The 26,262-nt window shown below is 39.0% G+C and overlaps 1 protein-coding gene across 19 annotated transcripts in view; it reads left to right on the top strand.

Moving 5' to 3' along the window:
• LOC123782474 (uncharacterized) overlaps positions 1 to 26,262 on the top strand; it is a 604,024-nt gene that overhangs the window by 249,882 nt on the left and 327,880 nt on the right. For 18 of the 19 annotated variants that reach the window (XR_015723165.1, XR_015723147.1, XR_015723156.1 and 15 more), the window contains one exon: positions 1,123 to 1,236. The gene's annotated coding sequence lies outside the window, so the exon portion shown is untranslated. Of the gene's footprint in view, positions 1 to 1,122; positions 1,237 to 6,327; positions 6,451 to 26,262 lie in introns of all 19 variants that reach the window. The other variant, XM_087858976.1, reaches the window with a different exon arrangement.

Genomic DNA, 26,262 nt, shown 5'->3' with positions numbered 1-26,262 from the left:
TAGACTCTATTGGATACTATGGTTGGTGGCTAACTCTCATAAAAACCTTATGAGGAAAATTACGTACTTTCCTATTATACGTAACCTGCATTTCACAAGCTTTCATGAGACTCACAAGTGAAGTTAAAAAATTGACCATAACCCAAGTTTTACTTACTTTTGCCTATAGTCACCAATGAAGGGTTTCCAGCAACATGTGTATTTCCAGTCAAATAAGCCATCACTCATGCAAAATGGACTCAATGCTGTCCGCTTCTGGTGGGCCCACACCTTGGCCTCCTCCAGAGTTGGGATCCGTGTTCTGGGAAGATGAGGACGTTTGGGCTGTGTATGTCAGGGAGTTACCCAAGGGCACATGCTTGTAAGAGACAGACTCAGGTCACACTTTGCACTTCTGAGTCCAGTAGCTTCTGGGTAAAAACCAATCCATCTCTTGTCTAAATACAAAAATCATCACCCAGCCCCCTCATGTGTATTAGTATGTACTTTCACAATTACACAGGCTAACAGAGAAGGGCAGGGCAAGGGGTTCAGGCCTAAACGAGGCCTCATGAGACCAAAGGGCAGCAGTCCCTGAAGACAGCAAACACAGGGACTCAGTGTGCAGGCCCAAGGAGGAGGCAGTGCCAAACTCAGGCCTCACTATTTGTCTGGGATGAGCATAGCTTAGATGATCTTATGTACTTAAAATCTAGTAATATCTAGTACACAGACCACAAACTTCATCACTAAGCAGAAATCCATGTCACTATTAACCCGTTGCCCACTCTATGCCAAGCATATATGCCATTGTTTGGCCACTTTTATGTATGTCTGCAATCTTCACAACAGCCCTCAAGGTCATTTGGGACAGAGAATGTCTCTTGCTTCTCATACTCCCTTACTACCTTGCTCATAATGCATGATTCATAGACTTCACTGTTTAAAATTCCAAAGAGAACGGAAATTCAATAATTACTAACCTAATGGATCCTCCTTGAATAGGGCCAGTGTCTTTCCTTAGGGGGTAAATCCCATGTACCTCATTGTAATGAACAACTCTGCAGTCAGTGATACAGCAACTTCGGACTTCCCTCTCCCTCTAAACATCGGTGGCTGCATTTTATTTTTCCTCTTTTGCAGAATTAAGGAAATCAAGCCCTCAGCGTCTTGGAGAAAGTGGTCATCTACTGCCCTGAAATATCTCTTCTTGGAAGGCCATGACCTCAGGAAAGTGAGCACTCGACTTTCTCCAAGGTAGGGACTATTTCACCTCCCTTACCTGTGGCAAGTATTGACTCACATACTGTTCCTGCTTGCTGCCCCGGTCCACTCACTCTTAGCTCCTTCCTCCTGTCTCAGCTTCAAGCGAGAGCTTCAGGTTGCAAAGGATTTCTAACTGCATAATCCTTTTCACTCTTGACATTTCTATGAGCTTCAACAAGAAGAATTCTGTTTCTCTGTGCTTACCAAGTGAATTAGTGTGGACAGAAGGGCACATACCATGCACCATTTGCAGGAACTACTTCTTACGATCAGTAATTTTAAAGCAATACACCTCCTCAGGCTCCTAAATATGTCATCCCAGGAGCTGCTGCTCCCTTTCTCCCACCCCCTCCATCATCTGTGTGTCAGACGTGCCCTAGGCCTGCTGGGCATCTGCTGTTTACCAGTGAGGCCCTCCGTGCCCCAGCCCCCTGGGAAAGCCCTCTGAGGAATGAATTATGGAAAGCGCAGCAGCTCACAGGGAATATGAGCCAAAAATGTTTTAGTTCCCAGCTTGGCAAAAATAGGTACTAAATTAAGTAAAGGTTTGCTCACTGTGTGCTCTGTTCATAAGCATAATATTTAAAATGTAAAAATAAATAACTCCTTCTGCTCTTGTGGCTTCTAAAGTGCTCTGGAGAGCTCAAACTGGTGATTTTGCACATTTTATTTAACCAAAGAACATAGTTCACAGACAACTGTGCACTGGACGTTTTATATCACTCTGGTGATATTTCGATGAATAAGGCATGGACCAGGCAAGGCCATAGAGATTTTGGGGGAGACAAACATATAACAGCTAAAAGCAGAGTGTGTTTAGAACAATAGTAATGCTGTTTACCAGGTGGAGTACGGAGGAGGGTCATCTCATGCAGCCTAATGGAGTATGAAAATTTTCTGGAAAGAAGAGTCACCTAAACTGAGAGTGAAAGACTGAAGAGTTAGTATCTTTTAAAAAGGGAGGAGATTAGTAGAAAGGAGAAAAGGGAACTCTTAATTCTATTGTCCTCTAGCGTGTGTGTATTATTAGCACCCCCTGGGAAATCTATAACTACTGCTTCTTTAGAATTCATTACACCTGGTGAATTCCGTGGGCCTCTGCCCCCTTATAATTTCAATGCATTTGCTTAATTAAGACTCTGTGATAGACTGGGCAGACATTTCCTGGCAATTAATAATCAGCTGGCAGAGCTTAAGTCTTGAAGCAGAGCTGTGAAAATATGCACTTATATTTATATAAAAAGTAGTCAAATTGTTACCTTTTCATGTCTTGATCAGCCAAAAGTTGAAAAGCCACATTGTTGCCGTTGACAAGCTGCATTTACAGTTTGGTTCTTTTCCTAATCACTGAAAACTATCCACAAATAAACAGGAAGAGAGAAGCCCGTACTTTGTCTTTTGCATTAGGTATTTGGAAAGCAAGTTAATTTGGAGAACTTTCCTAAGAGTAACTGCAGACCAATATTGGGATTAGTTACTTTGGTTTATGGTGCAGCCATCATAAAGGCCTTTACAAATGTCCTTCATCAGTATAGATTTGGCAGAATTCTGCCTAGAGTTGGTGGGGTGGGCATATCTAGTCTGCTGTTTGTCTTGGAAAATGTTTTGAATTCAAGAATTCAAAGCATAATACTGGAATTATGCACAGAAATGACCATATAGTATAGGTTATTTACCTATTGCAAATACATAGAAGAGTCTAGGCTTTGGTCCAAGTGTTTTTCATCTGAAACAATTATGAGGCTTTGAAGATCCTTTCTTACTTAGGTTTTCTTATGGGTGGACTGATTTCTTGCACCCCCTCCCACCATTTGGACTGAACCATGACACTGGAGTCTTAAAGGAAGTTAGGAACAAGGAACAAATGATATAGGACAAATTCCTTTCAGACAGGAAGGAAAGGGGAAAAAAAAGGAGGGAAAAGCTTATCCCTTCTTGCCCTGAGGGATCACAGGGGGTAAAAAAAAGATACCGAGCAACAGTGTTCTCATTTCTACTTCCCCACCTAAGAATCATACAGCAAATTGCATAAGTCTTTTAGAAACATAGATATGAGTGTGAGGCAGCCCATAAATAGCAAAGGAATAGCTTAATTTCCAGGACAGAGTGTGGGGGAGGTTGCAGGCCCCTGAAATGGCTTGTTCTAAGCTGACGGCAGATCCAGTATGGCACCGAAGCCATCCCACACGGTAGGTTCAGAGGCATGAGCCTGAGATACAGGACTGGCTCCTTGTGGTCTGCGCTTTGTATGACAGGAATCCAGAAGCCCCTGGTGCACTAGAGGGGAGGAGGAAGTGTTAAGAAAGTAGTGGGGCAACTTTTCAAAGGCTTGGGGTCAAAGCAAACAGGAGAAGGTGAGAATGGAATTGGGGAGCACGTGTGAATGCCTGGAGCAGCAGACTCCTGTGATGGGTGTTGACGCTTCGTTTCAAAAAAAGAATAGGGAGAACCAGACACAGCTCAGCAATTGCCAGTATTGGGGGAGGAAGACCAGTCTGTCCACAGCAAGCCATAGAGAGCATAGGAGACCCTGCATGATCTGAGCCTTCTCTTCCCTCTACCAAAAGGACAGGGTGAACCCCCTCATATGCCTGGTGATTTCCAAGGGAAGATCAGGGAAAGGGGAGGGACTCTAAAAGTCTGAGCAGCATCTGGAACAGATTGCATTACCTAAACGACTTTCAGTTCCTGGGTCAGATGAGGATCACACGATTGCCTCCACTATCTACTAGAGTGTGAACTCAGGAAGAGCAGACCAGCTACAGAATACCAAGAAGCTACATTTCCTCGCTCGTGTTTGACTCTGAGTACATTTTCAACCCTACTGCACATGTGTTTTCTCACTGAATTCCTGGATCATCCCTGCAAGTAGGCATGACTATTGTGCCGATGATGGAATAGACCAGGAAAGAGCATGTCACCTCCCCCTGGTTTCACAGCTACAAGTGCAGTGGCGATTAGAATGCAGATCAGTCCAAATCCAAAATCTATGGTCTTCTCATGATGACTCATGATTTTCTTTCTCTCTTTTTTTTCTGAATGTAGAGACATCTGGTGCTTTGTACTTGAAGGAAAGTAAATGTAATAAATGGTGGGGATTCCATGTGCCTTTTGTCTTCGGGGACACTTACTGGGACCCGTAGGGAGATACAAAGGAAGAAGAGCTGCTTTCTAGTAGGTCTGAAGGTTACTATGGCATAAGGAGATGAGTGCAGGCAGGGCTCGCACAAATGAGTTAAAGCCTGAGCTGTTTCATTGGAGCTATTTGTTGGAGAAATGAAGAAACCACAAAAATATTGATTCCTCAAGAGGTAGCAAGCAGCATGTGGTGTTGGTTTACTTAGAAGAGAACAGAGCTTAGCAATTCAATGAAGTGGACATTTATTGAGCTTCTACTGTATGCATGGCATGAAGTGAGAGTAGGAGGAAATAGACATAACAGGATACAATAGATTATACTACACGCTGGTGGGTGCACTGAAAACGCCCCCTCCCCCACCGTTTTCAAAGCAGCTTCTTTCTAGCTCTAATCTTTGTAAAACTAAAGGCAAGATCTGCACCTGTGCGGAGGAGATACGGCAGACAGCTCTCAGGAAGGACTGAGTCACTTAATAAATTTGCAGCCTCTTTTCACCTTGTCACCATCTCGCTCCCTGTGCTACAGTATCTGTGGCCTCGATCGCATATTATGCTTCTCTTATTTTCTTTAAGCTCTTATCCAGTTCGGCTTTGTTTGCCGGCTCTTATGCAACCTACACAAGTAGAATTCTCCTTGGACTTTTCTGGCTCAGACATAAATTGAAAAACAGCAACTTTGGCAATGGCCCATTGGACACATTTCAGTGCACTCATATCTCAATGGACTGAGTCAGAGGCCAACTTGTTTTTACTGACAACCTAAAGACAAAAGCCTTCAGGGTTATGAAAAAGGCTTACTTTGAAAGTACAGTAAAGAGGAGTATATGGGAAACAAAAAAGAATGGCAATGGAATTTTACTGTTTTCAGGAAATTTTTTAAAAATAATTTTTAGTCTATTAAACCCAGATTGCTTAAAAAAATAACAGGCCTTCATTTGTACCCTTTGGAGAAATGTGGGGGAAAACACTGAATTTAGTTCTACTAGGAGAATTAACTGGAGGAGGGAGCAGTGTGTCCTGCGGAATTTTTCACCAAGGAGGAGTGAATGGCACACCCAGCCCACCCTGCCTCTGCACTAGAACAGCCTGTTTTCTTGTCTGGGAAATCAGGATTCTCACCTCATCAGGGTGGCCCTAGGAGGTCCCCTACACACCTGACCCACTCAATAGCTTAGCCTGAGAGTAGTGCCCTGAGAAGACCCCAGTGGCATGGGGGAGTGGCATGGGGCGTGGCGCTTGGAAGAGAAACCTGTCTGAAGACATGGTTTTGAAGTGTGCTTAAGGTTTACATGGGATTTCTTGGCAAGACAGAGAGAGTGAAAGGAAGATAACTGCTTTGCACTGTCTCTTTTTCTAGGGTCTTATCCCAGCTCTCTTGCTATCCACCTTTTTTTTTTTTTTTTTTTTTAGATTTTCTTTACTCAAGAGAGAGCAAGCTAGAGACAGAGAGCACAAGCAGTGGGGAGGGGCAGAAGGAGAGGGAGAAGCAGACTCCCCGCTGAGCAGGGAAGCCCAATGTGGGTCAGATCCCAGGACCCTGGGATCATGACCTGAGCTGAGGGCAGATGCTTAACCAAGGGAGCCACCCAGGTGCCCCTCTTGCTCTGCATTCTTACCATGACAGAAAACGTGAACCACACACAGGGCTTCTCTCTTCTCGTATACAACAGCTACTGTGTACAAATCGGATGACTCTGCAGTGCAGGGTGAGGGCTTCGAGACTTCTCAGACTTAACGTGGTGGGAGCTCTTCACCACTCACTGCGCGTACATTGTCAAACTGACGCTCATTGGCTCTTCCCTCGTTCTCTAGATTTAAAACCTAAGCTGGGTGTGGCCTCACACTCCCTCTTCCTTTTTCTTTCTTCCTCTTCCTTATATGAACACATTGTCCATGCACGTCTTCTTTTTTTTAAGATTTTATTTATTTATTTGACAGACAGAGAGAGAGAGAGAGCACACAAACGGGGAGAAGCAGAGGGAGAGAAGCAGGCTCTCCACTGAGCAGAGAACCTGACAGAGGGCTCAATCCCAGGGCCCTGGGATCATGACCTGAGCCAAAGGAAAGGTACACTTTTTTTTTTTTTAAACCATGTCTGGGAGCATCAAGGGCTACAGTACAGATTGGAGAGATATTCATCAAACCCATTTCTTTTACACTGGGCACATTCTAGATAATATTTCCCAATCTCCCATGCAGTTAGATGACCTATGACTGCATCATCAGTGGGACCGCTGCAGAAGTGATGCATGTCCTTGGCCCCTTACCTTGCTGTGCACAAAACTCTTTCTCTTCCCTTGTTGCTGCTGAATGTTGACACTCAGGGAGACCTGGGAGGAGGGTGGTGGATCTTCTTTCAGCCTAGATGGTAGATCTTCTTTCAGCCTAGATCTCTGAAACACTGTGTACGCCATTGTTGTGGACCAAATCATGTCCTTCTCTGAATATTCATATTTTGACATATTTTGTCCAATGTGACTATATTTGCAAATAGGGCCTTTCAGGAGATAATTAAAGTTAAATGAAGTTGGTAAGATTGGTGTCCTTATAAGAAGAAGAAAGGACTCCAGAGCTTGCTTGGTCTCTCTCTCTCTCTCTTTGAGCATGCACAGAGAAAAGGCCATGTGAGGATTCAGCAAGAAGTCTACCTTTTACAAAACAGAGAAGCCCCACCAGAAACCAACCTATGGGCATTTGATCATGGACTTCCAGCCTCCAGAACTTGGAGCAAATAAATTTCGGTTGCTTATGCCACCCAATCTGTGCTGTTTGTTATGGTAGCCCAAGCTGACAAACACTAACATAGATCCCACTCTCATCTCCACCCCCGCTGTGGATTGGTTTTACATAATGAAACAAATGTGTTAAGCCACTGAGATTGCAGGCTTTATCTCTCAACAACAGCTAGTGTTCACATTTCTGATGCAAAGACCAAGCAGAGCTAATCAAGTTTCTGATATCCTATTTCTCAAAATACACAGGCTGAAATTTATGTAAACTTTACCTAAGTGCAAAAACTTCCCTGGGATGAGCTCCACAGATAGAAAAGAAAGGAGAGGAGAGGAGAGGAAGAAAAATAAAAAGAAGAAAAAGGAAAAAGAAAAAGAAAAAAAGAGAAAGAAAAGAAAGAAGGAAAAAGAAAGAGAAAAAGAAAGAAGAAAGCATTAACACCTCTTTTGTTTGCAGTGTACAACATGACAGTTTAATATATACACATTGTGAAATGATTACCACAATTAACACATCCATCACCTCACATAGTTACTATTTTTTTTTTTTGGCTTGGTGAGAACACTTAAGATCTACTCTCTTAGCAAATTTCATGTATACAACACAATATTATTAACTATAGTCACTATGCTGTACATTCGAACCCCAGAAACTTTCATTTTATAAAGTTTGTATCCTTGGTCAACATCTTCCCATTTTTCACCACCTAACCACTACCATTCTACTCTATGGTTCTATGAATTTGACTTTTTTAGATTCCCCATATAAATGAGATCATACAGTATTCATCTTTCCATGTTGGGCTTACTTTGCTTAGTGTAATGTCCTCCAGGTTCATCTAGGTTGTCATAAATAGCTGGATTTCCTTCTTTTTTAAGGCTGAATAACATTTCATTATATGTATGTATATGTGTATATGTGTGTATGTGTGTACACACTTTCTTTATCCATTCAGTTATTAACAGATACTTAGGTTGTTTCTATATCTCGGCTTCTGTGAATAATGTTGCAATGGACATAAGAGGACAAACGTCTCTTTGAGATACTGTTTTTACTTCCTTTGGATATATCCCCAGAGGTAGGATTATTGGATCATATGGTAGTTCTATGTTAATTTTTTTGAGGAACCTCCATCTTGTTTTCCATAATGGCTGTACCAATTTGCATTCCCACCAGTAGAGCACAAAGGTTCTCTTTTCTCCACACCATTGAAAACACTTGTTATCTCCTCTCTTTTTGATAGTAGTCATAGTAATAGGTGTGAGGTAATATCTCATTGTGGTTTTGACTTTTATTTCTCTGATGATTAGTGATGTTGAGCACCTTTCTTTTACTCGGCTATTTGTATGCCTTCTTTAGAAAAACAAAATATTAACACTTTATCAAGTAGATGGCTTGCATGCATTTTCTGCCATTCCATAAGCTGATTTTTCATTTTGTTGATTATTTTCTTTGCTGTACGGAAGCTTTTTAGGTTAATGTAGTCCCACATTTATTTTTGCTTTTGTTGCCTGTACTATTGGTGTCATATCCAAAAAATCATTGCCAAAAACAACATCAAGGAACTTTTTCTCTGCTTTATTCTAGGGGTTGTACCGTGTCAGGTATTGCATTTAATCCATTTTGAGTTAAATTTTGTGTATAGCATAAGGATCCAATTTCATTCTTTTGCATGTAGATATCCAGTTGTCCCAATACCATTTATTAAACATGTTCCTTTCCACATTGTGTATTCTTGATTTCCTTGTCAAACATTAGTTGACCATGTATATGAGGGTTTATTTCTGGGCTCTCTAGTCTGTTCTATTGGCCTATGTGTATGTTTTTATGCCAGTATCATACTGTTTGTGATTATTATAAGTTCATAATATAATTTGAAATCAGAGAGTCAAGAGACAAAGAAGATCACTACATAATGATGAAGGGGTCAGTTCATCAAGAGGCTATAACAGTAGTAAATATATATGCACCTAAATATATAAAGCAAATGCTAGCAGAATGGAAGGGAGACATAGACAGCAGTACAATAATAGTAAAGGACTTCAATACCGCAGTTTCAACAATGGATAGATCATCTAGACAGAAAATCAGTAAGGAAATAGTATTCTTGAATAACACTATAGACCAAACGGACCTTACAGACATGTTCAGAACATTCTATTCAATGCAGCAGAATACTCTTTCTTCTCAAGTCACACAGAACATTTTCCAGGATTAGATCATATAAAGGGTCGCAAAACAAGTCTTACCAAATTTGAGAAGATTGAAATCGTATCAAGTGTCTTTTCTAACCATAATGGTATAAAACTAGTAGGAAAATTGAGAAATTCAAAAATAGGTGGAAATTTAAAAATAGACTCCTTAACAACTGACATAAAGCCTAACGTTAATTTTTCTTAGTCTGAAGAGACTTTCAGCACAAGGCTGAATTAGGGATAGATATCAATGAGGAAACAAAAAGTGCAGCTGGGGTACTTTTAAAGTTCACACATTTGTAACATTCTTCAGAGATGGTCTGTACAAGTTGGAGTCATCAGCTTAATATTTATAAATAAAAATCATAAAAATCTACATTTAATGTAGCCAAAGAGCATTCTAATTAAAATATGGTTCTCAGCCAGTGTTTGGAGGGTAATGGAAGGAAGCTCAGGGGAGAATATATGAATTTGAAAAAAATATATTATTCGCCCACAGAAAAATAAAAGCTCAATCTAATCGGTGTGTAGAAGCATATAGAAAATAAACCATCTTCTAATCATACCTGTGATTTTAAAGGGGCTGAATTATGGGGAAGAGAAGGGGAGTTTTCTCTCAGAAACTTCTTGCAAGTTCATAAAACTTTTATATTTATCAAAAGGGAGTTTGAGTTAAAACACCCTGAGAAACAAGAGCTGAAGGTATTACACCATTGACATTAATAGACTGTGTGGCCTTGCCATTAGTCCCATAACCTGCCTAGGCCTCAGTTTGCTTGTCTGTAAAATGAAGAGATGTATGTATTGAATAGTTTATGCATAACATACGTTCATGTGTGTTTATGAGCAATGTGAATTTATATTTACAAAAATCAAGATTTCTTAGCTGTGGTACAATGACAATAAAACAAAAAAAAAGTGAAACATTTTATTTTCATGACAATTAGCTCATCTCATCAGGTAATTCTGGTCTCAGTGCAATATTGTCTCCAGTTTCCAAAGCATACATCTCTTGTCCCAAAAACAACAGTACTTAACTAGAAACACTTTTTATATTTGCTTTGCAATAAAAAAAAAAATGAGTCCATTTGTACGATTAACAATAGCTGAGAGTCATGTCCCTTGAAAGACCGCATTTTCTGAACATTAGTTTTATCTTCTAGAAGAGTAAGATACAACATATGTATGTAGTATTTGCAACCTAAAGCTTCTAATACCACAGCGGGAATTAGATAATTAAATCATCCTCAAGAGGGGCCGTCATTCTAAGGTTATCATAATTCAACAATGGCAAAGGGGAGACTTACTCAGAAATTTTGATTCCTCAAACAATGAGGTGGGTTAATTTAGAAACGGAAATGACCCTATAAGGCACATTTACTATCATCACCATCAAGAAGCATGTCAAAAAAATCCAGAGCATTCATCTCTGGGTGATACAAATTTGGAAGTGTTCATACTACACCAGATCTTTTTTCCCTTCCTGGGAAACTGATACTCCCCAGTTAGCAACTCCATTCAAAGCAGTAACGTACTCTGAAATTTTATCTAACACTTCTAAAGGGTTGAACAATCTGAAGAAAAAAATAAAAGATATTGGTGGCAGTTGGGAAGGGTGATGGAGAATTTCTTGGGCAGAAAGTATTTTTATATAGAGATAAATCATGCAATGACACTTTATGAACAGTAAAGAAATATTTTTTTCCTGTTGCGTTAAGAATACAACATATTCTGTGCATTATATCCTCATGACTTACTTATTTTGTAACTAGAAGTTTGTGCCTTTTTTTATTTTAATGTTTTTTTAATTATATTATGTCATGGCAACTATAGTTAATAATACTGTATTGATTGAATATCTGAAAATTGCTAAGAAAGTAAATCTTAAAGTCCTTATCACACGAAAAACTTCTGGAACTATGTATGGCAACAGATGTTAACTAGATTTATAGTGGTGATCATTTTCTCAATATATACAAATGTCAAATAATTATATTGCACACTTAAATTTAATGTAATGTAATATGTAAATGATACCTCAACTTCAAAAATTCTTTTATTTAAAAAAAGAATTCAACATATTCTATTAATTTAGAACTTTAAAAAAAATAGAAGGGTTTAAATTGTGATGAAAAATAGTAGGCAGAGTGTACACCCATGTTCATAGCAGTGCAGTCAAGAGGTAGAAGCAACCCAAGAGTCCATTCATGAATGAATAAAGAAAATGTGGTATTTACATACAATGGAATATTATTCAGCCATTAAGAGGAATGAAATCACACATGCTACAACATGGATGAAACTTGAAGACATTATGCTAAATGAAATAGACCAGTCAGAAAAAGACAAGGAGTGCATAATTCCACTCACGTAAGGTATCTTCAAGCAGACAAATTCATAGACACACAAGGAAGAATGGTGGTCGCCAAGGGCTGAGGGCAGGGAGAAAGGGGGAAAGTTTAACTGGATATAGAGTTTCGGGTTTGAAGGTTAAAAAGTTCTGGAGACGGGGCACCTGGGTGGCTCCATAGGTTGAGCGTCCAACTTTTGGTTACGGCTCTGGTTGTGATCTCATGGGTCGTGGGGTTGAGCCCCACATCAGGCTCCAGGCTCAGCAGGGAGTCTGCTAAGATTCTCTCCCTCTCTCCCTCCCCCCACTTGCATGTGCTCTCTCTTTCTCTCTCTCTCAAATAAACAAATAGATCTTTAAAAAAAAGCTCTGGAGATTGGTTGCACAATAATGTGAATATACTTAACACTACTGAAAGGTACATTTAGAAGTGGTAAAGATTGCAAGTTTTGTGTGTATTTTTTAAATTAGTTTCAGAGGTAGAATTTTGTGATTCATCAGTTGCTTATAATACCCAATGCTCATTACATCAAGTGCCCTCCTTAACGCCCATCACCCAGTTACCCCTCCCCCCACACACCTCCCCTTCAGCAATCCTCAGTTTGTTTCCTAGAGTTCAGTGTCTTTTGTGGTTTTCATCTTATTTTTTTCCTTCCCTTTCCCTATGCTCATACGTTTTTTTTTTTTTTCTCAAATTCCACATATAAGTGAAATCATATGATATTTGTATTTCTCTGACTTATTTCGCTTAGCATAATACCCTCTACTTCCATTCATGTCATTTCAAATGGCAAGATTTCATTCTTTTGATGGCTGAGTAATGTTCCATTGTGTGTGTGTGTGTGTGTGTGTGTGTGTGTGTGTGTGATATATAGATATAGATATAGATACAGATAGATATAGATATATAAACATATCTATACCACATCTTCTTTATCCATTCATCTGTCAATGGACATCTGGTTCTTTCCATATTTTGGTTATTATGGACATTGCTGCTATAAATATTGGGGTGCATGTGCCCCTTCAAATCACTATGTTTGTATCCTTTAGATAAATACCTAGTATTGCAATTGCTGGGTCCTACAGTAGCTCTATTTTTCACTTTTTGAGGAACCACCATACTGTTTTCCAAAGTGCCTGCATCAGTTTGCATTCCTACCAACAATATGAGTGTTCCCTTTTCACTGCATCCTGGCCAACATCCATTGTTTCCTGAGTTAATTTTAGCTGTTCTGACCAGTGTGAGGTGGTATCTCATTGTGGTTTGAATTTGTATTTCCCTGATGCTGAGTGATATTGAACATTTTTTCATTTATCCATTGGTCATCTGTATGTCTTCTTTGGAGAAATGTCTGTTCATGTCTTCTGCCCATTTCTTGACTGGATTTGTTGTTTTTTGGGGTGTTGAGTTTATAAGCTCTTTATAGATTTTAGATACTACCCCTTATCTGATAAGACATTGTAAATATCTTCTCTTATTCCATAGGTTGCCTTTTAGTTTTGTTGACTGTTTCCTTTGCTGTGCAAAAGCTTTTTATCTTGATTAAGTCCCAATAGTTCATTTTTGCTTTTGTTTCTCTTGCATTAGGAGATGTGTCTAGCAAGAAGTTGCTGTGGCCAAGGTCAAAGAGGTTGCTGCCTGTGTTCTCCTCTAGGACTTTGATGGATTCCTGTCTCACAGGAAATTCCTTTCATCCATTTTGAATTTCTTTTTGCGCATGGTGTAAGGAAGTAGTCCAGTTTCATTCTTCTGCATGTGACTGTCCAATTTTCCTGACACCATTTGTTGAAGAGACTGTCTTTTTTCCATTGGATATCCTTTCCTGCTTTGTCAAAGAATAGTTGACCATAGAGTTGAGGGTCCTTTACTGGGTTCTCTATTTTGTTCCATTGATCTATGTGTCTGTTTTTGTGACAGTACCATACTGTCTTGATGATTACAGTGTTGTAATACAGCTTGAAGTTGAGAATTGTGATGCCTCTAGCTTTGGTTTTCTTTTTCAACATTCCTTTGGCTATTCAGGGTCTTCTCTGGTTCCATACAAATTTTAGGATTGTTTGTTCCAGCTCTGTGAAAAATGTTAATGGTATTTTGATAGGGATTGCTTTAAGTGTATAGATTGCTCTGGGTACCATAGACATTTTAACAATATTTATTCTTCCAATCCATGAACACGAGATGTTTTTCCATTTCTTTGTGTCTTCCTCAGCTTTATTCATTAGTGTTCTATAGTTTTGAGAGTACAACTCTTTTACCTCTTTGGTTAGGTTTATTCATAGGTATCTTATGATTTTTGGTACAATTGTAAATGAGATCAACTCTTTGATTTCTCTTTCTTTTGCCTCATTGTTAGTGTACAGAAATGCAGATGCCTTCTGTTCATTGATTTTGTATCCTATGACTTTTGCTGAATTCCTGTATAAATTAAGCAATATTTTGGTATAGTCCTTTGGGTTTTCTACGAAGTATCATGTCGTCTGTGAAGAGTGAAAGTTTGACTTCTTCTTTGCCAATTTGGATTCTCTTTATTTCTTTTTGTTGTCTGATTACTGACACCAGGACCTCTGGTACTATGTTGTACAACAGTGGTTAGAATGAATATCCCTGTAGTGCTCTTGACCTTAGGGGTAAACTCTCAGTGTTTCCCCATTAAGGATGATATTCACCGTGGGTTTTCATATATGGCTTTTATGATATTGAGGTATCTTCTGTCTGTACCTATACTGTGGAGAGTTTTTATCAAGGAAGGATGCTGCATTTTGTCAAATGCTTTTTCTGCATTTATTGAAGGGATCATATGGTTCTTCTCCTTTTATTAATGTGGTGTATCACACTGATTGATTTGTGGATGTTGAACCATGCTTGCAGCCCAGGAATAAATCCATGTCATGGTGAATAATCCTTTTAATGTACTGTTGGATCCTATTAGCTAGTATCTTGGTGAGAATTTTTGTATCCGTGTTCATCAGGGATATTGGTCTGTAAGTCTACTATTTAGTGGGATCCTTGTCTGGTTTGGGTAGTAAGGTAAGGCTGGCCTCATAGAAGAATTTGGCAGTTTTCCTTCCCTTTCTATTTTTTGGAACAGTTTCAGAGGAATAGGTAGTAATTCTTCTTTAAATGTTAGGTAGAATTACACTGGGAGGCCATCCAGCCCTGGACTCTTGTTTGTAGGCCAATTTTTGATTACTGATTCAATTTCTTTGGTGGTTATGGTCTGTTCAGGTTTTCTATTTCTTTCTGTTTCAGTTTTGGTAGTTTATATGTTTCTAAGAGTGCATCAATTTCTTCCAGATTGCCTAATTTGTTGGCATATAGTTCCTCATAATATTCTCTTATAATTATTTGTATTTCTTTGGTGTTGGTTATGATCTCTCTCTCCTTTTTCATTAATGATTTTATTTATTTGTGTCCTTTCTCTTTTCTTTTTGATAAGCTGGGTAGGGGTTTATCAATCTTATTAATTCTTTCAAAAAACCAGCTCCCGGTTTCACTGATATGTTCTGCTGTTTTTTTGATTTCCATATCATTGATTTCTGCTCTAATTTTTATTATTTCTCTTCTCCTGTTGGATTTAGGCTTTATTTGCTGTTCTTTTTCCATCTCCTTTAGGTGTGAGGGTAGGTCGTATATTTGAGACATTTTTGGTTCTTGAGAAGGGCGTGTATTGCTATATACTTCCCTCTTAGGACCACTTCGCTGCATTCCAAAGGTTCTGAACTGTTGTTTTCATTTTCATTTGTTTTCATGTATTTTTTTAATTCTTCAATTTCCTGGTTGACCCATTCGTTCTTTAGTCGGATTCTCTTCAACCTCCATGTGTTCCTTCTAATTTTTTTTTCTTGTGGTTGACTTCAAGTTTTAAAGAATTGTGATCTGAAAATATGCATGGTATAATCTTAATCTTTTTGTACCTGTGGAGACCTAATTTGTGACCCTGTATGTGATCTATTCTGGAGAATGTTCCATGTGTTCTTGAGAATAATGTGTATTTTGCTGCTTTAGGATGAAATGCCCTCAATATATCTGTGAAGTCCATCTGGTCCAGTGTGTCATTCAAAGCCCTTGTTTCCTTCTTGATCTTCTGCTTAGATGATTTGTCCATTGTTGTGAGTGGGGTGTTAAAGTCATCTACTATTATTTTATTATTATCAATGAGTTTCTTTAATTTTGTTATTAATTGGTTTATATATTTGCCTGCTCCAAAGTAAGGGGCATAAATATATACAATTGTTAGGCATTTTTGTTGGATAGACCCTTTTATTATGATATGGTGTCCTTCTTTACCTCTTATTACTGTCTCTTTGGTCTAAATTCTAGCTCGTCTGATGTTAGGATTGCTATTCTAGCTTTATTTTGATGTCCATTAGCATGACAAATTGTTTTCCACCCGCTCACTTTCAATTGAAGGTGTCCTTGAGTTGAAAATGAGTCTCTTGTAAACAGCATATCATGGGTTTTGGGGCTGTTTGTTTGTTTGTTTGTTTGTTTTATCCATTCTGATACCTTAGTCTTGATTGGAGCATTTAGTCCATTTACATTCAGAGTAATTATTGAAAGATATGAATTTAGTGTCATTGTATTACCTGTAAAATCACTGTTTCTGTAGATTGTTTCTGTTCCTTTCTGGTCTGTTATTTTGGGGTTCTCTTTACACTCAAAGGATCCCCTTTAATATTTCTTGCAGAGCTGGTTTAGTATTCACAAATTTGTTTAGTTTTTGTTTGTCCTAGAAACTCTTGACCTCTCCTTCTATTCTGAATCATAGCCTTGCTGAATAAAATATTCTTGGCTGCATATTTTTCCCATTTAGCACATTGAATATGTCATGCCAGTCCTTTCTGGCCTGCCAGGTCTCTGGGGACAGGTCTACTGCCAGCTTTATGTGTCTACACTTGTAGGTTAAGAACCTTTTGTCTCAAGCTGCTTTCAAGATTTTCTCTTTATCTTTGAAATTTGCAAACTTCACTATTATATGTTGAGGTGTTGACCCATTGTTATTTATTTTGCAGGGGTTCTCTGTGCTTCCTGGACTTGACTACCTGTTTCCTTCCCCAGATTAGGGAAATTTTCAGCTATAATTTATTCAAATTAGTCTTCTGCTCCTCTCTTCCTCTCTTCATCTTCTGGGGCCCCTATTATGCAGATATTATTTTGCTTTATGGAATTGTTGAGTTCTCAGAGTCTCCCTTTGTGATACAGTAGTTGTCTTTCTCTTCTATTCAGCTTCCTTATTTTCCATCATTTTATCTTCTATATCATTGACTCTTCTGCTTCATTTATCCTCACTTTTAGAGCCTCTGTTTGGGACTGCATCTCATTTTTAATTTCGGCCTGACTAGATTTTAGTTCTTATTTCTACAGTAAGGGATTCCTTATGCTTTTTTTCAATACCAGCTAGTATTTTTATAATCATTGTTTTAAATTCTAGTTCAGACTTCTTACTTATATCCATATTGATTAAGTCCCTGGCAGTGAGTATTACCTACTGCTCTTTCTTTTGGGGTGAATTTTTCCATCTTATCATTTTGTCCAGAAAAGAAAAAGAATGAAAGTGAAAAGACAACAACAGCAACAACAGAAGAAAACAAACAAAACAAAACAGAAAAAAAACACAAACAAAATTTTTAAAAAATCAAACAAGAAACAAAGAACAAAACAAAAAACTAGATCCTGGGTGTGTTTTGGTCTGCTTATTAAAAAAACTAGATCCCAAAATAGGAAAGAAAGAAAAACTTATATGTATACAAAAATAAAATAAAATGAAAGGAAACCAAAAATAATATCTATATCTATCTATATCTATATCTATATCTATCTATCTATCTATATTAACATATATAGTTAAAATTTAAAAAGAATAAAAAAATAATTGAAGAAATAAGAAAACAGCTGAAAAAATAAAATTGATAGGCTAAAGAATAAATAAACCTACGAACGCTATATACTGTTTCGCCCAAGAACTGAAGTTTTGCAGTTCTCTGTGATCAGTAGACTTGGTGCTAGTCAGTTGTTCCTGCTGGTCTTCTGGGGAAAGGGCCTATTGCACTGATTCTCAGGTGCCTTTGCACTTGTGGAAATGCATCTCCCTTGCCAGGGGGCCAGGCTCAGTGTAAGTGGCTCTGGATTGCACTATGTACCATGATTTTGCTGCCTGAAGGCTTTCAGCACCAATGGGTGGGATAAAAATGGTAGCACTCTGCTCTCTAGTCCCAGAGCTGAAAGTTCACACCTCCCCTTCAATGAGCCCTCACAGAAAAACAGTCAGTCACTCTTGTCTCTCTGGTTTCCATCCAAACTCTGTGTTCACCCAGCCTGTGACTGAGCTTTTTTATCTCAGGCACACAACTGAGTTTCAAGACTCCACATTCTACAGACTCCTGCACACTGTTCCTCCTGGGGGATGGAGGTGGGGTCTCACCAAGCTGCTGATTATAATACTTTGCAGTAGCCTCCTTAAGCAGGCTCCCTCCCCTCCACTGTATCCTCCAGTATATGGCCCTGGTTTCAAGTCTCCACACCTCTTACCTTCCAAAAAGTGGTCACTTTTCTATTTGTAGAGCTGCAGCATTTCTTTTCTCAGATCTCCACTTGATTTCACAGGTGTTCAGAATGACTTGATAACTATCTAGCTGAATTTCGGGGACCAGATGAAGTTAGGGTCCCCTACTCTTCTATCGTCTTAACTCCTCTCCCCAATTTTATGTGTATTTTATCACAGTTTTAAAAATTAGTGAAAGACAATGGTGGTGGGCAAAAATGTATTACTAATCGTGGCTTCCTGCTGTCAGATTTTGGGGTTTCGTTGTAGAATTTTAGATTATTTGCTTAGTCATATTTTATTGCAGTATGAGTTTGTTTTCCTACTAAAAATGACTAAATGAGGGAGCCCAGAAGCATAAGTCATTTACAGGGGTTGCACTAAAAAGGTATGCCCATGTCTTTGACTTTGAGAAGAGTTATAAAAGCTATGCCATTTTTCTTCCTTTCCACTCCATCCCATCTCCCAGGGCCAATCTACTTCTCAAACATAGGAGGAGCAGAAATGTAGGGAAATTACTTCCTATTATCCCAGTAGACCATGTAAATGAGTTAAAAGAATTATTAAATTTTAGTCAGCCAGTCTACTATCCGAGCTTGCCTTATAAACCACTGTTTACTCTCACAGTGCCTGGCAAAAACTAGGCACCCAGTAATTGTTTTGTTTTGTTTTCAGTAGACACATGGTGTCTGCCCTTCCTGAACTCAAGAAGGGGAGTAATCAAACAAACAGGTTTAAATACGTTTTTAAGGAAACAATATGTTACATGGTCCTGTGACTAGACAGTACTGGTTTCAGCTCCTGATTCTGCCATTCACTATCTGTGTGACCCTAAGCAATTCACTTAACTTCCTTGATCTTCATTTCCCTCTGGTGTAAATGATTACATTAATAATAAACAATGTCTGTAAAATGAAGTTTAAGAACCTGCATACCTTCTAGTAATGATCCAAGCATTTGTCCCAGGACCTCAACTAATGCAGCTGATGGTTTTTATGCCTGGATAATAGCAAGGAGCAATCTGGAGACAGAAATCCTTGAAAATACCTCTCTGGAAAGGTAGATTCAAAACTGATCTCCCAAAGGGAAGCTGCAGAATGTTTCTCACTCAGCCTATAGTTTGATAGAGTGATGAGGTAACAAGAGGAAATCCTATAAAACTGAGAGCTGTTAATAAATGTCATTCTTTTATTGAGGACCTAAAGGAAGTGATTGATCATATATTTTTAGGAATCGCTTCAATATAGTTTTTATTATTAAATTAACATTTATATAGTTTCTATAAAATCTGCATATAAAAGAGGCAAGGAGTTATCCATGGTCTATAGCCATGGTAGTTTTTAGAGGAATCATTTAGAATAAGAAGCCCTGACTCGACTACTATAAGTACAGTTGGAATTCTGGTATTTGCTTTTGTTGGCAGTACTGATTTCCCACTTGTAGAGTGTATATTCAATATGGTGTTAATATGAACAGTTTACCAAACTGTCTCTCTATGGAATCTGCCTTCCTACTCAAATCAATGCCAAGTATAAAACCCCTGCATGTGTTTCCTCAGGGCAATGTAGCAAAGTACCACAGACTTTAGGTGGCATTAAACAATAGAATTTTCTTCTCTCACAGTCGTAGTCAGAAGTTCAAAGTCAGAAAAACAGAAAGGAGCTGGCAGGGCCACGCTGCCCTGGGAGGCTGTAGGGGAGAATCCTGGCTTGCCTTTTATAGTTTCTGGTGCTCCCTTGGGTTTCTTGGCTCATGGCGGCATAACTCCAATCTTTGCCTCTGTTTGCCCATGGCTTTCTCTCCTGTGTCTCTGTGCTCTTCTCACTTCTTACAAGGGCATCAGTCATTGGATTTAGGACCCACTCTAAATCCAGAATGATTTTACTTCAAGATTCTCTTTTATATCGTACTTGTATCTACAAAGACTCTATTTTCAAATAAGGTCACATTTTGATGTTCGGGGTGCACATGAATTTTTTGGAGGGAGGACATTATTCAGCCCACCATACCTCCTTCCCTTTTAACTAATTTCTATTGGATCAATGATGCTTAAGGTCGACTTAGGGACAAGAGCATCTATAGCTGATTGCTGAGTTTCTTATTAGAAAAGGAAATATGGGGGCGCCTGGGTAGCGCAGTCATTAAAGCGTCTGCCTTCGGCTCAGGGCGTGATCCCGGCATTCCGGGATCGAGTCCCACATCAGGCTCCTCCGCTATGAGCCTGCTTCTTCCTCTCCCACTCCCCCTGCTGTGTTCCCTCTCTCGCTGGCTGTCTCTCTGTCACATAAATAAATAAAATCTTTAAAAAAAAAAAAAAAAAAAAAAAGAAAAGGAAATATGGCCACCAGGAGCCAACAAAAAACATGGCCCAATAGATATCCTACCTCATTCCCCATGATAGAGAAAAAAAGATCAAGATATGAAGACATGAAATATGCTTTGTGGGTCTATGTTTTCCTGTAGCTTCTATATATTTCAATCTTTTACTTTGAGCTGTTTTTACTTTTAGTGCAAGTTAATGGATGTTTTTGCCTTTGCCTTACCATTATTATTATTTTTGCAACCAGTGGTGTGTGTGTGTGTGTGTGTGTGTGTGTGTGTGTGTGTGTGTGTGTGTATAAGTTTTTTCCTAGGGAGAAAAGATACCAAAATTTAAAAATTAGGTCAACAGAACTGACTTTATTAAATACCTACTGGTTGTCCAGGCAAAAATAAGAATGATGAGGGGCGCCTGGGTGGCACAGCGGTTAAGCGTCTGCCTTCGGCTCAGGGTGTGATCCCAGCGTTCTGGGATCGAGCCCCACATCATGCTTCTCCGCTGGGAGCCTGCTTCTTCCTCTCCCACTCCCCCTGCTTGTGTTCCCTCTCTAGCTGGCTGTCTCTATCCTGTTGAATAAATAAATAAAATCTTAAAAAAAAAATAAGAATGATGAGTAAAGGCAGTTTCTGCTCTTAAGGTATTCACAGGTTAGAAAGGAGCCTACAACCTTGCAGTGGAACAAATAAACACAAACCATGGGAATGTTTCACACTACAAAGCTCTTCTCTCTTCACCAATTGTGAAGGCTCTGGGGTAACTGGAATTTTGTAGAAATAAATGCAAGAAGGTCATTGCTGCCTCAACTGTGTGTCACCATGTCTGCCCAGAACCACAGGAAACAAGTGTCCTCCCTCAGAGTAGACTCTGACCACAGAGAGTCTTTGTTTATCCTCCTCTGCTCTAAACTTTCTTCAAAATAAATTTCACCCTTTGTGAATCTGCTTTTGGAAACAAAGCTCCCCAGTTTGGGGTCACGTCAATGTTTAAGAAACAGGATTTTAATAATTGTGGACATATTCTTTTGTTATCATTAAATAAAGCTTCTGTCTTCCTTGGCCTTCAAAGTCAGTGCTTTGTCCACATGTAAATGTCTCACTGTGTTGGATTCTTTCTGCAAACCACAGTGCTCATTTCTCTTGCATATTGGACCCTCTACGATTCTCCACATAAAAGGATACTGCAGAACAGAGCTTTCTCTCTCAGCAGGACTTGTCTGGTCTACTTTTCCTTCTTGCTTCGCTGAATTGGACTCCAATGTGTCAAATCTCAGATGTATCAGAGGATTTGTCTTTCCTGCCTATGCCCTTAATTGTGCTTTATTCCAGCTATTATTTTCCATATAACTTCTTAGGCTTGGGTAAGGAGGTATAATGGAAATGAAGTGAGAAGGAAATGAACCTTAGCGCTCTGGCTCAGGTCTTGTTTGTATACGTTACACATTTGTTTCGGGGCCTTTCAAACACTATATTTTTATACCCATGAGCCCTGAACAATAAGTTGTTAAATACTTACATTGATGAATTATACTTTCATGAATCTGATGCTAAAGCAAGTTCTATGGTAAAGAATTAACAGTAATTAGGCCACTTAAAAGAATCTGTTTACAATTATAGCTAAGAACCACTGAAGGTGCTTCTCATAAATCCTGCTCCTGTTGCTGACCTTCTCAGAGGATTAAAGTTCATTCAAGTTTCCATTAGACTGTTATTTTCCCCCATTTTCCTCCACAGAAACTACATATTTCCAAAAAAATAAGACCAAGAACTTACTCTCTCGTGTATTAATACTATTCATTCTAAGAATGGTACAAAGACAGGGGTGAAGATTACAACAGCAAAACTTACTCTTTGGGTGGACTTATGAAGGGCCCATTTCCTCACAGACTACGAGAAATTGAATACATGCATTATCAACAAACAAACAAACAGACAAATGAACTGGATTCATCCACCAACGTTAAGTGTTGGGTGCGGTTGAATTCTCTGTTTTATTCCCCTTTGCTCTTTAATGTAGGAGCCATTTTGACTGTAGGAGACAAAAGTTCTGTCTCCTGGTCCACCGTGTTTGGTAGAGTATAATCATCAGACAAGGACAATGACAATGGAATATGTCCTTTCGTGTTTATGTATCTGTCAGAAGGAGAGAACTTGTCATTTCAGAATCCAGACTTTGAAGACAGATAAACCAGAGCCTTAAATTTAATCCCAGCCCCCCATAACTATATGATTTTCAAGAACTTTCTGAAAATGCTGGAGCTCTGGCTTGGTAAGCTATAAAGTAGGAATAATCATTTCACCAGCAAATACAAAGTCCTGCTGGGGACATTTGGCATGCTAAAAAGAGTAACATTAAAAATCGACAGTAAGAAAATAAATAGCCTGATTAAAAAATAGGCTTAACCGATACTTTGCCAGAGAAGATATACAGATAGTAAATACTGTGCATATGAAAAGATGTTCTACATCATATGTCAGCAGGGAAATTAAAATTAAAACAACAATGAGATACCACTACATACAAATTAGAGTGTCCAAAACCTGGAACACTAACAATGCCAAATGCTGGTGAGGATGTGGAGCAAAGACGCTCATTCATTTCTAGCAGAAATGCAAAATGGTACAGCCACTTTGGAAGACAGTTTAGTGGTTTCTTACAAAACTAAACATCTTCTTACCATATAATCCAGCAACCACATTCCCTGGGATTTACAAAAAAAAAAAAAAAGTTGAAAATGCATGTCTACCCCAAAACCTGCACATGGAGGTGTGCCTAGGTGGCTCAGTCAGTCAAGTGTCTGCCTTCGGCTCAGGCCATGATCTCAGGGTCCTGGGATTAAGCCCTGCATCAGGTTCCCTGCTCAGCAGGGAATATGTTTCTCCCACTCTCTAACTCTCTGTGCACTCTCTCTTTCTCAAATAAATAAAATCTTCACAAAAAAAAAAAAAACCCTGCACATGGATATTTATAGCAGCTTATTCATAATTGCTAAAACTTGGTAGTGACTAAGATGTCCTTCAGTAGGTGAATGGATAAACTGTGGTACAGACAATGGAATATTATTCAGTGTTAAAAAGAAATGAACTATCAAGCTGTGAAAAGTCATGGAGGAAACTTGAATGCATGTTACTAAGTGAAAAAGGCCAGTGTGAATTGACTGCATATTGTATAACTCGAGCTATATGACATTCTGGTAAAGGCTAAACTGTGAAGACAGTAAAAAATCAGCAGTTGCCCGGGTGAGGGATGAGTAGGCAAGGTACATAGGATTTTAGGGCAGTGGAAAAACTGTATAATACCATAATAATAGATATATGTCATTATGCATTTGTCCAAACCCATAAAATACATAACACCAAGAATGAACCCCACTAAACTGGGGATTTGAGGTAATAATGCTGTGTCAGGGTAGCTTCATCAATTATAACAAGTGTACAAATCTGGAGGGGATGTTGATAATGAGGAGGCTATGCATGTGTGGGAGCAGAGGTGTATGGGAAATCTCTGTACCATCCTCTTTATTCTGCTAAACCCACTCTAAAAATAGTTTGTGTGTGTGTTTTTTAAGAGCAATTGAAGAGAGTTTAGGGTGTAGACAGAGTTAAAAGAAGCCACCAGGAGTAGTGAGGCACCCAGGAACTAGCACTGGTAAAAGCTATTATTCCTCAGGCCTGTGAAAGCAGGGGAGGTGGCAGCACTTACCAGAACATTGGGGAACGTAGAAATAGGAGAGAATGCCCAGTAAAGGGCCATTAGTGAGGGATGCTTCCACTGCCGAATCACTCTATGGTGGGGACTAGAATATATGCTTCTACAGCTCTTTCCTTCTGCCTTCTGATCAATCACCTGGCAGTGTGCTCCATCGGCTGCGTTCAGCAAAAAGTCAGAAGACAAAAAGGAACAGGGAATAGAAGTCAAAGAAGTCAGGTTCCTGGACACAAACTCTGGCCAGAAAATGACGAAGAGAAGAAAAGAAAATGATGAAGAGTGGATGTGGTGGTGCAAATGTAGACTTTTCAGCATCTCCTGATATCAGAAGCTTGTTGTTTGTCCGGTATCCCTTCTTTTGAGTAAGCACTACTCTGCACTCAGTAAATTGATGGGGCTCACTCTGATACGGTGGGAATAATAACACTCTATCTCACATGGCCAGGACCAATCAGAGAATTCCATTCTTCTTAGAACTCTAGTAAATCAATCAGACTAAACCTGGGGATTTAATAGAGAGTTCCTGGAAAAGAGAGTCTCTTTTTCATTTGTAGTATAAACCTCAAGGGTATAGACTTATGCCAACAAATACTCATCTTTCTGGCTATATTATCTAATAATATAATATAATATAATATAATATAATATAATATAATATAATATAATATAATATAATATATTACATTATAGTTACAATATGTAATACATATTGGCCTAACAAAACAATGCAGAGAGAATACAGAAGAGTCTGGAAATGGAGAGAAAGAGATAAATCCATGATGACTTCGTTTGAAGCTCTGGTTCTAATTATATCTGAAGATAGCTTCATTTTTTAACATTCCAGTTACATATATGTATCTTTAATTTCCTCTGTTGGAAGAGTTGAAAAGGCAAACAAGGAGGTGTGAAGCATCCAGGGGTTGGCATTATCTGGAAGTCTCTATCCTGCCCAAATTGGGACCCAAATGAAGGCTTTGGCACGACCAGATTTCCAGCAGGACATGGAACCATGAAGAAGGAGCTGCCCAGAAAATGCTGAGTCTGCCAGATTGGAACGACGGCAGAGAGAGCTCTGCAAGAGCTGATGCCGGAAAGGCATGGGACTGCTATGGAGTTACTGCCTCAGCACTGACTGAGAAGAAATATCCTGACTTCTCCTTTCCTTTCATCCTGATTTCAGTGTCCCTCTCCCCCTGCCATTAGTTGAACCGGCTGGGTAGCTATTTGGTAAAGGGAGCCTGAGGAATTTGGTTTGCAAAGGTAAGATTGCAATTCACACGCAGAGCAGGAGAGGGGCAAGGATAGCTTTGAGAGCAAACAAAACAAGTGACCGATACAAGTGGTTAGGGCACATCAGTTTTCTTTTCCTCTTTCTTATCAAAATGCCTTAGAAACTTTGGTAAAGGGTGAACAACTTGATTTTGTTCCCAGAGTCCAGAGAATGGCAATAAGTTATTTTCTGCTTAGGGACTTCAGTGAGTTACTATTAAGACAAGGCTACTTCATCTGATATTTATTGAAAATATGGCCGTAATGTATGGGCAGGAAATAACATGACAGAATAATGTGAATGTAAATTATAATACAGTCACATTAGATGACTTGTTCTTCTTCATCACTGTGTACTTTCCTGTCCTTGTTAATGATACCCCTCTGCCAGGCTTACCATCCTCTTCCCATCTCTCTTTATTGAAATCTTACCTTCACATCACAAATGAAGTGCTATTCCTTTAAGAAACTCACACTGCTTTGCCCAAACTTCATTTTATCTTTTCCTTCTTAAACCTTTATATCACTCTCATGGCTTTTAATAAATTGAATCTTGCATTTTAGATATTGAAACTTCTGTTTTATCCTTTGATAATAGACTAGGGTTCTCCAGGGCAACGAGTAAGTATATTCCACAACTTTGTATCCTTCACAGAAAGTTTCAATGATCCCTTGTCCATACTGGTTTCTTCATAAAAGTATGTTGTAATAGGTGGATATCCAGAACAGTAACAGAAACCTAGATTCCAATATTTTCTAGACCAC

This window comes from Ursus americanus, chromosome 1, assembly GCF_024610735.1.
Source record: "Ursus americanus isolate L20-20 chromosome 1, mUrsAme1.1.p, whole genome shotgun sequence".
NCBI classification, from domain to species: Eukaryota; Metazoa; Chordata; class Mammalia; order Carnivora; family Ursidae; genus Ursus; species Ursus americanus.
The sequence above is the reverse complement of the archived record's forward strand: the minus strand, read 5'-3'. Positions and strand labels throughout refer to the sequence as shown.